The 13,106-nt window shown below is 39.7% G+C and overlaps 1 protein-coding gene across 1 annotated transcript in view; it reads right to left on the bottom strand.

Annotated features, from left to right (window-relative positions):
* LOC122699803 (fatty acid desaturase 2-like protein FADS2B) overlaps positions 1-13,106 on the bottom strand; it is a 59,062-nt gene that overhangs the window by 24,086 nt on the left and 21,870 nt on the right. The gene's annotated exons all lie outside the window — the stretch shown is intronic.

Here is a 13,106-nt window from a genome sequence, read left to right as displayed (position 1 = left end):
GTCTTTATTGAATTTGTGGCAATATTGCTTTTTATTTATTTATTTATTTTTTGCTGTGAGGCATGTGCGATCTTGGTTCCCTGACAAGGGATCAAACCTGCATCCCCTGCATTGAAAGAAGTCTTAATGACTGCACTGCCAGGGAATCCCCCGAAAAGTAGTTTTCTACTTTTCAAAACAAAGAGTTTTATTGATATGTAGGTGATGAACAATGTTGCATTGGTCTCACGTATACAGCAAATGATATATATGTGTGTATATATATACACGTTGTTTCTTCAGAATCTATTCCATTGTAGACCATTATGAGATACTGAACATAGATCCCTGCCAAACAGTTGGTCCTTGTTGCTTGTCTGTTTTATATGTAGAAGTGTGTATTTATTAATAATAGTTGTCTTTTTAAATCAATGTGTTGTTTGATCTCTGATCATACTTTCGGGATCTTTGCTATCTATACAGATCTCTGTTACTTTCTATGTTATCAGCTATTTAGCGTGTGCAAAAGACTCCTTTAGGAAAGACAGAGTTCACTTAGATGAGCTCAAAGGATGAATTTCCTGTGAGATGCTCAGAAGCTCTACAGGAATGAGACAGGGTCTCCTGTGGTATTAGCGTGTGTGTCCATTGGTTGGAGGAGTCCTGATTCTGTGTACAAGTACTGTGCTTATGTATGTACATCAAGTACTAGCACTGATTTACGAACTTGCACGTACTCGAGAGTCAGTGAAAGGCCTGGGAAGAAATATCTCCTTAGCTTAATAACTATAATGTGCTCAAAACTCAGACTGTTGAGAAAGTGACCAGGGTATAAGAATGAAAACTTGATTGTTCAGATGTAAAAGAGAAGAGAAATTTGAAATAATCATAAAAAAGAGCTATGAGCATAATCCTAGAAGCAAGAAAATTCATTTCAAAATTCACTGATAAAACTTTTAAATGATCCAATGCCTGGGAAAGGTCTGGATGGGCTCATCTCTAGAGGCCCAATGAACATCAGATTCTTGCAGCCATAGATAACTTTAATAGATCACACAAATGTGCTAGTCCACAAAAGAGTCTGAAATAGTGTACTTGGGTACAAAAATCAAAAATGAAAGATGCTCTCTGTTCATTTCCAAGGGAAACCGTTCATATCAGAGTAATGCAAGTCTGAGCTCTGATCACTAATGCTGAAGAAGCTGAAGTTGGATGGTTCTCTGAAGACCTACAAGACCTTCTAGAACTAACACCAAGAAAAGATGTCCTTTTCATCATCAGTTCAGTTCAGTGGCTCAGTCGTGCAACCAAATGGACTGCTGCAAGCTAGGCTTCCCTGTCCATCACCAACTCCCGGAGCTTACTCAAACTCATGTCCACTTAGGTGGTGATTCCATCCAACCATCTCATCCTCTGTCATCCCCTTCTCCTCCCACATTCAATCTATCCCAGCATCAGGGTCTTTGCAAATGAGTCAGTTCTTTGCATCAGGTGGCCAAAGTATTGCAGTTTCAGCTTCAGCATCAGTCCTTCCAATGAATATTCAGGACTGATCTCCTTTAGGATGGACTGGTTGGATCTCCTTGCAGTCCAAGGGACTCTCAAGATTCTTCTCCAACACCACAGTTCAAAAGCATCATTTCTTCAGTGCTTAGTTTTCTTTCATCCTAAGGGATTAAAATGCAAAAGTAGGAAGTCAAAAGGTACCTGGAGGAACAGGCAAGCATGGCCTTGGAGTACAAAGTGAAGCTGGGCAGATGCTAACAGAGTTTTGCAAAGAGAACACACTGGTCATAACAAACACCCTCTTCCAACAACATAATAGATGACTCTACACATGGACATTACCAGATGGTCAATACCGAAATCAGATTGATTATATTCTTTGCAGCCAAAGATAGAGAAGCTCTATATATCAGCAAAAACAAGACCGGGAGTTGATTATGGCTCAGATCATGAAGTCCTTATTGCCAAATTCAGACTTAAATTGAAGAAAGTAGGGAAAACCACTAGGCCATTCAGGTATGAACTTGCAGTTATACAGTGGAAGTGAGAAATAGATTCAAGGGATAAGATCTGATAGACAGTGCCTGAAGAACTATGGACAGAGGTTCATAATATTGTACTGGAGGTGGTGATCAAAATCATCCCCAAGGAAAAAAAAGTGCAAAACGGCAAAGTGAAGCCTGAAGAGGTCTTACAAATAGCTGAGAAAAGAAGAGAAGTGAAAGGCAAAGGAGAAAAAGAAAGATATACCTACCTGAATGCCGAGTTCCACAGAATAGCAGGGAGAGATAAGAAAGCCTTCCTCAGCAATCAATGCAAAGACATAGAGGAAAACAATAGAATGGAAAAGGCTGGAGATCTCTTCAAGAAAATTAGATATACCAAGGGAAAATTTCATACAAAGATGGGCTCAATATAAGGGACAGAAATGATATGGACGTAACAGAAGCAGAAGATATCAAGAAGAGGTGGCAAGAATACACAGAAGAACTGTACAAAAAAGATCTTAATGAACCAGATAACCACGATGGTGTTGTGATCACTCACCTACAGCCATACATGCAGGAGTGTGCAGTCAAGTGGGCCTTAGGAAGCATCACTACCAACAAAGGTAGCAGAAGTGATAGAATTCCAGCTGAGCTATTTCAAATCCTAAAAGATGATGCTGTTAAAGTGCTGCATTTAATATGCCAGCAAATTTGGGAAACTCAGCAGTGGCCACAGGACTTGATAAATCAATTTTCATTCTAATCCTAAAGAAAGGCAATGCCAAAGGATATTCAAACTTCTGCACAATTGCAATCATTCCACACGCTAACAAAGTAATGCTTAAAATTCTCCAAGGAGGCTTCAACAGTACGTGAACCGAGAACATCCAGATGTTCAAGTTGGGTTTAGAAGAGGCAGAGGAAGCAGAAATCAAATTGCTAACATCTGTTGGATCATAGAGAAAGCAAAGGAATTCCAAAAGACATCTACTTCTTCTTCACTGACTATGCTAAAGCCTTTAACCATGTGGATCACAAAAAACTGGAAAATTCTTCAATAGCTGGGAATACCAGAGTGCCTTACCTACCTCCTGAGCAACCTGTATGCAGGCCAAGAAGCAACAGTTAGAACTGGACATGGAACAATGGAGTGGTTCCAAATTGAGAAAGGAGTCCATCAAGGCTGTGTTTTGTCACCCTGCTTATTTAACTTCTATGCAGAGGGCATAATGAAAAATTTTGGGCTAGATGAAGCAGAAGCTAGAATCAAGATTGCCAGGAGAAATATCAATAACCTCACATATGCAGATGACACCACCCTTATGGCAGAAAGTGAACAGGAACTAAAGAGCCTCTTGATGAAGGTGAAAATGAGAGTGAAAAAGCTGGTTTAAAATGCAACATTCAAAAATGAAGATAATGGCAACCAGTCCCATGATTTCATGACAAACAGATGGGGTAAACAATTAAAATAATGACAGACTTAACTTTCTTGGGCTCCAAAATCACTGCAGATTGTGACTGCAGCCATGGAACTAAACTTTGCTTGCTCCTTGGAAGAAAAGCAGTGACAAACCTAGACAACATATTAAAAAGCAGAGACATTACTTTGCCAACAAATGTTTGTCTAGTGAAAGCTATGGTTTTTCCTGTAGTCATGTTTGGATGTGAGAATTGGACTATAAAGAAGTTTGAGCACCGAAGAATTGATGGTTTTGAACTGTGGTGTTGGAGAAGACTCTTGAGAGTCTCTTGGACAGCAAGGAGATCAAACCTGTCCATCCTAAAGGAAATCAGTCCTGAATATCCATTGGAAGGGCTGATGTTGAAGCTGCAGTTCCAAATTTGGCCACCTAATAGGAAGAGCTGACTCATTTGAAAAGACCCTGATGCTGGGAAAGATTGAAGGCACAAGGAGAAGGGGATGACAGAGAATGAGATGGCTGCATGGGCATCACTGACTCAATGGATATGAGTTTGAACAAGCTCCGGGAAATGGTGAAGGACAGGGAAGCCTGCTGTGCTGCAGTCCATGAGGTCACAATGAGTCACACAACCTAGTGACTGAACAATAGTAACAGAGCATTTCTGTGATTTTACCATTACGTTCACTGTACTGTTGGGGTCACTAAGCCCAGAAGGGTGGTTAATGTGAAATCCTCTGCAAGTGATGGAAGCTGGACTTAAGCCTGTACTTCCTGACTTTCAGTTCTGTGCTCAAACACTAATTGTCTACATACATATCTCTGGGTAATCACAGATGCACAAAGAAAATTCATATCAGATCTCTACCCTCAGGGATCAGTACTGTTTTAGATAATAATTATAGCTCTCAGCCATGAATGGGATTATCTTTTCCTTAGAGAAAATATTTAGGAAAAACAACTAAACTCTGCACCATTTCCTCTTTTTAGCCTAGGGCATCCTGCCCTAAATGATTCTGTAAATTTAGAGGCTTGTAAATTAGTTGTGTGCCTGTTGAGTTTATGATAATTACAGTATCTAAAGTTTATTGGACACTTGCCACATTCCAGACACTGTTCTAAGCATTTTAAATGCCTTTAACTCTTTCAGTAATCTCCCAATATCACTTAATGTGGTTTGTTCTATTGTTGCTATTTTACAGAGAGAGAAACTGAACTACAGACAGGTTTGGTAACTGGCCTAGACTCATATCCCACAGTCTCAAGCCCTTCAAAGTCAGGGTCCCAGGATGGATGGGCCATGGTAGAAAGTTGTGACCAAACGTGGTCAGAAGGGAATGGCAAACCACTTCAGTATTCTTGCCTCAAGAATCCCATGAACAGTATGAAAAGGCTAAAGCTATGAAACTGAAACAGGAGCCTCCCAGGTAAGTAGATATCGAAATTGCTACTGGGGAAGAGTAGAGAAATAGCTCCAGAAAGAATATGAGACTAGGCCAAGGCAGAAATGACGCCCAGTTATGGATATGTTTAATGGCGAAAGTAAAGTCCAATGAAGAAAACAACAATATTGCATAGGGACCTGGAAAGTTAGGTCCATGAATTAAGATAAACTGGACATGGTCAAGCAGGAGATGGCAAGAGTGAACATCAGCATTTTAGGAATCAGTGAACTACAATGTATTGGAATGGGTGAATTTAATTCACATGACCATTATATTTACTACTGTCAGCAAGAATCCCTTATAAGAAATGGAGTAGCAATCATATTCAACAAAAGAGTCTAAAATGCAGTACCTGGGTGCAGTCTCAAAAATGAGAGTATGACCTCTGTTTGATTCCAAGGCAAACCATTCAGTGTCACAGTAATCCAAATCTATACCCCGACCACTAATGCTGAAGAAGCTGAAGTTGAATGATTCTCTGAAGACCTACCAGACCTTCTAGAACTGACACCAAAAAAAGGTGTCCTTTTCATCATAGGGAATTGGAATGCAAAAGTAGGAAGTCAAGAGACACCTGGAGTAATAGGCAAACTTGGCCTTGGAGTACAAAATGAAGCCAGGCAAAGGCTAACAAATTTTTGCCAAGAGAATGCACTGGTCATAGCAAACACTCTCTTCCAATAACACAAGAAACGACTCTATACATGGCTATCACCAGATCATCAATGCTGAAATCAGATTGATTATATTCTTTGCAGCCAAAGATGGAGAAGCTCTATACATCAGCAAAAACAAGACCAGGAGCTGATTATGGCTCAGATCATGAACTCCTTATTACAAAATTCAGACTTAAATTGAAGAAAGTAGGGAAAACCAGTAGGCCATTCAGGTATGAAGTTGCAGTTATACAGTGGAAGTGACAAATAAATTCAAGGGATAAGATCTGATAGATTGTCTGAAGAACTATGGACAGAGGTTCATAACGTTGTACTGGAGGCGATGATCAAAATCATCCCCAAGGAAAAGAAATGCAAAAAGGCAAAATGGTGTCAGAGGAGGTCTTGCAAATAGCTGAGAAAAGAAGAGAAGTGAAAGGCAAGGAGAAAAGGAAAGATATACCCAACTGAATGCAGATTTCCAGAGAATAGCAAGTAGCGATAAGAAAGCATTCTTATGTGAACAAAGCAAGAAGCAGAGGAAAATAATATAATGGAAAACACTAGAGATCTCTTCAACAGAATTGGAGATGTCAAGGGAACATTTCATGCAAAGATGGGCACAATAAAGGACAGAAATGGTAAAGACCTAACAGAAAAGAAGCTATTAAGAAGATGAGGCAAGAATAAATAGAATTATACAAAAAAGCTCTAATGATCCAGATAACCACGATCGTATGGTCATTCACCTAGAGCCAGACATTTTGGAGTGTGAAGTCAAGTGGGCCTTAGAAAGCACTGATATGAACAGAGCTAATGGAGGTGATTTAGTGCTAATGGAGGTGGTGGAATTCCAGCTGAACTACTTCAAATCCCAAAAGAAAATGCTATTATAGTGTTACACTTGATATGTCAGGAAATTTGGAAAACTCAGTAGTGGCCACAGGACTTGAAATATCAATTGTCATTCCAATTCCAAAGGAAGGCAATGACAAAGAACATTCAAAGTACCGCATAATTGCTCTCACTTCACATGCTAGCAAGGTAATGCTCAAAATCCTTCAAATTAGCCTTCAACAGTACATGAACTGAGAACTTACAGATATACAAGTTGGATTTAGAAAAGGCAGAGGAACCAAAGATCAAATTACCAATATCTGTTGAATCATAGAAGAAGCAAGAGAATTTCAAAAATTAAAAATAAAAAAAAGGGGGGAGGAGCCAAGATGGCAGAGGAGTAAGATGGGGAAACCACTTTCTCTCCTACAAGTTCATCAGAAGAATAACTGAACGCAGAGCAAACTTCACAAAACAACTTCTGATCGCTAGCTGAGGTCATCAGGCACCCAGAAAAGCAGCCCATTGTCTTCTAAAGGAGGTAGGACAAAATATAAAGGATAAAAAGTGAGACAAAAGAGATAAGGACGGAGATCCGTCCCAGGAAGGGAGTCTCAATAGAGGACATTTCCAGACACTGGGAAACCCTCGCACTGGCAGACCTGGGGGAAGTGTTCAAATCTCAGAGGGCAACCTGACTGGGAGGGAAGCAATAAATAAAACCCACAGATTACAAGCCTAAAAGCAACTCCCAGCAGAAAAGTACCCCAGACACCCGCATCCGCCACAAGCAAGTGGGGGCGGAACGGAGAGGAGCGGGCGGCATTGCTTAGGGTAGTGTCGGGCCTGAGTGCCCTGAAGACAATCGTAGGGAGCTTTTGTGAGTTGCCAACTTGAACTGTGGGAGAGCAAAAGAGAGAGAGAAAATTAACCGGCCCAAACACACTGCCGGCCATTTGCAGAACAAAGGGACCGAGAAAGTCCAGAGAAGAGCTAGCAGGCTGCGGACTGGCCCAGTGCCCCCGGAGGCAGGAGGCAGGGGGGAGGGGAAAGGGGCAGGCTTGGCCCCAAGGACCGCATCACCTGCCACACTGCAAACAGGCCTCCACTTTCTAATCAAAGACCTCCTGAAACTCTGGATGGTCGACATCCGCTGGGAGGGTCACTGCGAGACACAGGGCGCAGGCACCCGACCGGCACGGGCAGGGACTGGAGATGGGGACGCGGAGGGCAGAAGGTGCACGCACCGAACTGGAGCCAGCGGAAACTGACACTGGGACCGCGGAAGGGAGTGGGCGCGCCGCACCAGGGGAGAGTGCGCCCGTCAAGCCCCTGGCTGCCTGGACCGCTCTGACGGGGAAGGCACAAAGAGCAGGCGCAGCTTTTTGTTCCGTGCTTTTGTGGAACACCCGAGGGCTGGAACCGCACGCAGCGTGGGCGCGCTCCATATAGAGCATTCGGGAGCCTGAGTAGCGCAGATGGAGGAAGCAGCGCCGGCCCCTCCCCGCAACGTGCCGGAACTAGCTACCTGAATAAGAGTCCACCTCCGCCCTGCCTGTGTCAGGGCAGAAATGAGGCTCTGAAGAGACCGGCAAACAGAAGCCAAATAAACAAAGGGAACCGCTTCAGAAGGGACTGGTGCAACAGATTAAAATCCCTGTAGAAAACACCGACTACATCGGAAGGGGCCTGTAGATATCGAGAAGTGTAAGCTGGAACGAGGAGCTATCTGAAACTGAGCCGAACCCGCACTGACCGCAACAGCTCCAGAGAATTTCCTAGATATATTTTTACCTTTTTTTTTTTTTAAGTAAGAAAAAAAAATTATTTTAATTTTTTTTCTCTTTTATTTTCCTTTAAAATTCCCTATTACTCCCAAATTACTCCTTAACTTTCATTTTCATAGATTTTTATGTTTTTTTAATTAGGAAAAAATTTTTTTTCTTTTTTTTTTTTCTTTTTCTCTTCTATTTTCTATTTTTCTTTTTCTCTTATTTCTTTTAAAGTCCTCTAGTACTCCTCTACTACTCCTTAATTTTCACTTTCAATACACTATAACCTTACAAAAAAAAAAAAAAAAAGAGAGAAGCCCTATTCCAGACACAGCAATCTAAACAAGATGAAAAGCCAAAGAAATACCCAACAGGTAAAGGAACATGAAAAATGCCCACCAAGTCAAACAAAAGAGGAGGAGATAGGGAATCTACCTGAAGAAGAATTTAGAATAATGATAAGAAAAATGATCCAAAATCTTGAAAACAAAATGGAGTTACAGATAAATAGCCTGCAGACAAAGATTGAGAAGATGCAAGAAATGTTTAATAAAGACCTAGAAGAAATAAAAAAGAGTCAATTAAAAATGAACAATGCAATGAATGAGATCAAAAACACTCTGGAGGGAACCAAGAGTAGAATAATGGAGACAGAAGATAGGATAAGTGAGGTAGAAGATAAAATGGTGGAAATAAATGAAGCAGAGAGGAAAAAAGAAAAAAGGATCAAAAGAAATGAGGACAACCTCAGGGACCTCTGGGACAATGTGAAACTCCCCAACATTCGAATCATAGGGGTCCCAGAAGAAGAAGACAAAAAGAAAGGTCATGAGAAAATACTCGAGGAGATAATAGCTGAAAACTTCCCTAAAATGGGGAAGGAAATAGCCACCCAAGTCCAAGAAACCCAGCGAGTCCCAAACAGGATAAACCCAAGGCGAAACACCCCAGGACACAAATTAATCAAATGGACAAAGATCAAACACAAAGAACAAATACTAAAAGCAGCAAGGGAGAATCAACAAATAACACACAAAGGGATTCCCATAAGGATAACAGCTGATCTATCAATAGAAACCCTCCAGGCCAGAAGGGAATGGCAGGACGTACTGAAAGTAATGAAAGAGAATAACCTACAACCTAGATTACTGTATCCAGCAAGGATCTCATTCAGATATGAAGGAGAATTCAAAAGCCTTACAGACAAGCAAAAGCTGAGAGAATTCAGCACCACCAAACCAGCTCTTCAACAAATGCTAAAGGATCTTCTCTAGACAGGAAACACAGAAAGGTTGTATAAACGTGAACCCAAAACAACAAAGTAAATGGCAATGGGACCACACCTATCAATAATTACCTTAAATGTAAATGGGCTGAATGCCCCAACCAAAAGACAAAGTCTGGCTGAACGGATACAAAAACAAGACCCCTATATATGCTGTCTACAAGGGACCCACCTCAAAACAAGAGACACATACAGACTAAAAGTGAAGGGATGGAAAAAAATATTTCACGCAAAAGGAGACCAAAAGAAAGCAGGAGTCACAATACTCATATCAGATAAAATAGACTTTCAAATAAAGGATGTGAAAAGAGACAAAGAAGGACACTACATAATGATCAAAGGATCAATCCAAGAAGAAGGTATAACAATTATAAATATATATGCACTCAGCATAGGAGCACCGCAATATGTAAGGCAAATGCTAACGAGTATGAAAGGGGAAATTAACAATAACACAATAATAGTGGGAGGCTTTAATACCCCACTCACACCTATGGATAGATCAACTAAACAGAAAATTAACAAGTAAACACAAACCTTAAATGACACAATGGAGCAGCTAGACCTAACTGATATCTATAGGACATTTCATCACAAAACAATCAACTGCACCTTTTTCTCAAGTGCACATGGAACCTTCTCCAGAATAGATCACATCCTGGGCCATAAACCTGGTTTTGGAAAATTCAAAAAAATTGAAATCATTCCAGTCATCTTTTCGGACCACAGTGCAGTAAGATTAGATCTCAATTACAGGAAAAAAATTGTTAAAAATTCCAACATATGGAGGCTAAATAATACGCTTCTGAATAACCAACAAATCATAGAAGAAATCAAAAAAGAAATCAAAATATGCATAGAAATGAATGAAAATGAAAACACAACAACCCAAAACCTATGGGACACTGTAAAAGCAGTGCTAAGGGGAAGGTTCATAGCATTACAGGCTTACATCAAGAAACAAGAAAAAAGTCAAATAAACAACCTAACTCTACACCTAAAACAATTAGAGAAGGAAGAAATGAAGAACCCCAGGGTTAGCAGAAGGAAAGAAATCTTAAAAATTAGGGCAGAAATAAATGCAAAAGAAACGAAAGAGACCATAGCAAAAATCAACAAAGCTTAAAGCTGTTTTTTTGAAAAAATAAACAAAATTGACAAACCATTAGCAAGACTCATTAAGAAACAAAGAGAGAAGAACCAAATTAACAAAATTAGAAATGAAAATGGAGAGATCACAACAGACAACACTGAAATACAAAGGATCATAAGAGACTACTACCAGCAGCTCTATGCCAATAAAATGGACAACTTGGATGAAATAGATAAATTCTTAGAAAAGTATAACTTTCCAAAACTGAACCAGGAAGAAATAGAAGATCTTAACAGACCCATCACAAGCAAGGAAATTGAAACTGTAATCAAAAATCTTCCAGCAAACAAAAGCCCAGGACCAGATGGCTTCACAGCTGAATTCTACCAAAAATTTAGAGAAGAGCTAACACCTATCTTACTCAAACTCTTCCAGAAAATTGCAGATGAAGGTAAACTTCCAAACTCACTCTATGAGGCCACCATCACCCTAATTCCAAAACCAGACAAAGACACCACAAAAAAAGAACTACAGGCCAATATCACTGATGAAGATAGATGCAAAAATCCTTAACAAAATTCTAGCAAACAGAATCCAACAACATATTAAAAAAATCATACACCATGACCAATTGGGCTTTATCCCAGGATGCAAGGATTCTTTAATATCCACAAATCAATCAATGTAATACACCACATTAACAAATTGAAAGATAAAAACCATATGATTATCTCAATAGATGCAGAGAAAGCCTTTGACAAAATTCAACACTCATTTATGATTAAAACTCTCCAGAAAGCAGGAATAGAAGGAAAATACCTCAACATAATAAAAGCTATATATGACAAACCCACAGCAAGCATCACCCTCAATGGTGAAAAATTGAAAGCATTTCCCCTGAAATCAGGAACAAGACAAGGGTGCCCACTCTCACCACTACTATTTAACATAGTGTTGGAAGTTCTGGCCACAGCAATCAGAGCAGAAAAAGAAGTAAAAGGTATCCAGATAGGAAAAGAAGAAGTGAAACTCTCGCTGTTTGCAGATGACATGATCCTCTACATAGAAAACCTTGAGGACTCTTCCAGAAAATTACTAGAGCTAATCAATGAATACAGTAATGTTGCAGGATATAAAATTAACACACAGAAATCCCTTGCATTCCTATATACTAACAATGAAAAAACAGAAAGAGAAATTAAGGAAACAATATCATTCCCCATTGCAACAAAAAGAATAAAATACTTAGGAGTATATCTACCTAAAGAAACAAAAGACCTATACATAGAAAACTATAAAACACCGATGAAAGAAATCAAAGAGGACACAAACAGATGGAGAAACATACAATGCTCATGGATTGGGAGAATCCATATTGTCAAAATGGCTATTCTACCCAAAGCAATCTATAGATTCAATGCAATCCCTATCGAGCTACCAACGGTATTTTTCACAGAACTAGAACAAATAATTTCACAATTTGTATGGAAATACAAAAAACCTCGAATAGCCAAAGTAATCTTGAGAAAGAAGAATGGAACTGGAGGAATCAACCTGCCTGACTTCAGACTCTACTACAAAGCCACAGTCATCAAGACAGTATGGTACTGGCACAAAGACAGAAATATAGATCAATGGAACAGAACAGAAAGCCTAGAGATAAATCCATGAACCTATGGACACCTTATCTTTGACAAAGGAGGCAAGGCTATACAATAGAAAAAAGACAACCTCTTTAACAAGTGGTGCTGGGATAACTGGTCAACCACTTGTAAAAGAATGAAACTAGAACACTTTCTAACACCATACACAAAAATAAACTCAAAATGTATTAAAGATCTAAATGTAAGACCAGAAACTATAAAACTCCTAGAGGAGAACATAGGCAAAACACTCTCAGACATAAATCACAGCAAGATCCTCTATGACCCACCTCCCAGAATATTGGAAATAAAAGCAAAAATAAACAAATGGGACCTAATGAAACTTAAAAGCTTTTGCACTACAAAGGAAACTATAAGTAAGGTGAAAAGACAGCCCTCAGAATGGGAGAAAATAATAGCAAATGAAGCAACAGACAAAGGATTAATCTCAAAAATATGCAAGCAACCCCTGAAGCTCAATTCCAGAAAAATAAATGACCCAATCAAAAAATGGGCCAAAGAACTAAACAGACATTTCTCCAAAGAAGACGTACAGATGGCTAACAAACACATGAAAAGATGTTCAACATTATTCATTATTAGAGAAATGCAAATCAAAACCACAATGAGGTACCATGACACGCCAGTCAGGATGGCTGCTATCCCAAAGTCTACAAGCAATAAATGCTGGAGAAGGTGTGGAGAAAAGGGAACTCTCTTACACTGTTGGTGGGAATGCAAACTAGTACAGCCGCTATTGAAAACAGTGTGGAGATTTCTTAAAAATTGGAAATAGAACTGCCATATGACCCAGCAATCCCACTTCTGGGCATACACACTGAGGAAACCAGATCTGAAAGAGACACGTGTACCCCAATGTTCATCACAGCACTGTTTATAATAGCCAGGACATGGAAGCAACCTAGATGCCCATCAGCAGATGAATGGATAAGGAAGCTGTGGTACATATACACCATG

This window comes from Cervus elaphus, chromosome 1 (genome assembly GCF_910594005.1).
Source record: "Cervus elaphus chromosome 1, mCerEla1.1, whole genome shotgun sequence".
In the NCBI taxonomy this organism is placed as follows: Eukaryota; Metazoa; Chordata; class Mammalia; order Artiodactyla; family Cervidae; genus Cervus; species Cervus elaphus.
The sequence above is the reverse complement of the archived record's forward strand: the minus strand, read 5'-3'. Positions and strand labels throughout refer to the sequence as shown.